The sequence below is a fragment of the Peromyscus leucopus genome, chromosome 14 (genome assembly GCF_004664715.2).
Source record: "Peromyscus leucopus breed LL Stock chromosome 14, UCI_PerLeu_2.1, whole genome shotgun sequence".
In the NCBI taxonomy this organism is placed as follows: Eukaryota; Metazoa; Chordata; class Mammalia; order Rodentia; family Cricetidae; genus Peromyscus; species Peromyscus leucopus.
Window position 1 is genome coordinate 70,790,874 of NC_051075.1, and position 2,263 is coordinate 70,793,136.

Sequence of the window (2,263 nt, forward strand, 5' to 3'; positions counted from 1 at the left end):
AGTACTGTCACTTTTCCCTGGTCTGGGGACTCCCCTTCCTCAATTGCGAGGACCTAAGAAAAAATTTCCCCCTAAACTTAACTTTATCTTCTGCCAGCATCTTGCCAGGTCCGAGTGGTGCTGGTCCACAGAGCATGGGCAGCAAAGTGAAACAGCTGGCACCCCAGCTTCCTCAGGTCCCCCAAAGATGCTGAGGCCTCCAGGTCAGCAGGAAGCAATCTCGAGAACACAGTGCCTGCAGCATTCCTGACTCATCTGCCACTCCATCCTATTTCCTCACCCTTTTATAATAAACAGAGAAATTGTAGCATTCAGGTATCTATGCTGGCCTGCTATCAGGTCCCGACAGAATACGTAATCAACTACAGCCTCTTGTAGAGCTTTCCCTATGCACATGTACTACATCCCTTTATAAATGGCAAGCCCCCCTGCCTCTGTCTCTCCTCTGCTGTCTCCCCCAGAGGCCAGTTTCTGCACCACATCCCTTCCACCCAATAAATTCCCCACGTGAGTTCTGTTGTATGGTGTTACTTTGCTTCTGCCACCTTTAAACTACGACAAGAGGTGTCCCTTTCCACATGACAGGGGCCCAGTAGGGTGAAAGGAGAATCCTGGCACACCAATGTGGCTTTGGCAGTAATCCAATGGAGACAAAGCAGGCAGCTCCAGGGTGACGCTTACCCAGTAGAGGAAGAGAGACAAGTGGTTAGAGCAGACAGAGGGGAAAATAGCTGAAGTGGTGGACTGAATGAGGCTTTGGGAACAGGGAGGGTTTCAATAGAGGGAGAGGGATAAGTGTCTTAGTAGAAAGATGCCCATGGCTTCAAAAGCCAGAGAGATAGAGAGGTGTGTGATGAGTGTCCAGGAGGTGTAGCAGGCTACGGGAGCTAGAGAAAACACTGAGTAAGGGAGGAGAGGTGAATGGTTAGAGCAGGTGGAGGGAAGAATCGGCTGAAGAGGTGGACTCTAGAATTTAAAGTTAAGTATGGTGGGTTGAAGAAGCCAGCAAAAACGAACGACCCATACATACCTTAGGAGAGTTGAGTCAATAGCTCGGTTCAGTTAGGAGAGGCTGAGCTCCTTGGAGGAAGCTCATATATGCCCCTCCTGGTTTTCAAGCACCAGACAAAAGCCATTCCAAGATTGAGGAAAAGTTTTTTTATTGTAGATATGAAGGAGAGTATGGCCTGAGGCATCTGGAAGAGTCCAGAGCAGGGAGAGAAAGTAGTAGACTGAACATAATCGGTGAGACCAGGCATGAAGTGGGGGTGGGGGAATCAAGAGGGGAAGAGGGAGAAGAGAGGAGGAGGGTAACCAGCATGCACCATAGTTACACAGTTAGCCATTTTTCCTGAGTTTCTTTTGGACCTGACACTGAGAAAGCCCTGGATTGATCCAACTATCAACAGCTCCCTTCTTAGTTTTCAAAGCCAGGCTTGCGCCTGACTTCTAAGACTCTTATTTTTCCTAAACCAACAGTTGTCTCCTAGAATAATCGAAAGGATCATCATGTAAGCATTCCAGTCATAATACTGATGAATGCTGAAGGATGATAAAGGGGTTGAATTTTGTTCAGAAGGGAAAACTACACAATTAGAGAGGGAACCATCGATACAGGTAATTTAGAAGTGTCCCCCATTCTCTTGAATAGAGGGACTCCAAGTGACATGGTTAGCATAACCAGTTAGAACAAACATAAAAGGGAGTCCATGTTACAGTTGTTTATCTTTTTCAAAAGTCCTATAGATGATCTCCTTGTCCAGGTCTGTAGCTAACATCCAAAGGTTCAGCTGAGTCTTTTTTTCCCCCAGGAGACATTATAATAGGACATGGCCAATGAGGGGAATCCCAGGAAGTGATCTTTATACAACCCCAGTTGGCACTTCTGGGACAAATGGACCAGACCTCAGGCCATCTATTTGGAGGCACAGAGTTCTTTAGAACTGTGGACTGTACCACTCAAGGGGACCTTCCATTCTGAAACCAGGGCACTGAATTTTCACTCTATACTGGGAGATAGCCATGAAATGGGGAAGCCTATGGGTGATTAGAGACTGGAAAATTCAAGTGATGAATGAATTGATGATATTTGAAAAGCTGTACATCCTACCACTTTCCAGGCCCCAGAGCCATAAGCCTTATGAGTCACTCAGAAGGGGACACATTTGTATTGACCCACCAGTGACAAACAAATAGGAATAGTGGGTGGTATCCAAGTATAGTTAAAGAGAGCAGTTCAGGGCCCCACATGAGAAGCACTAAG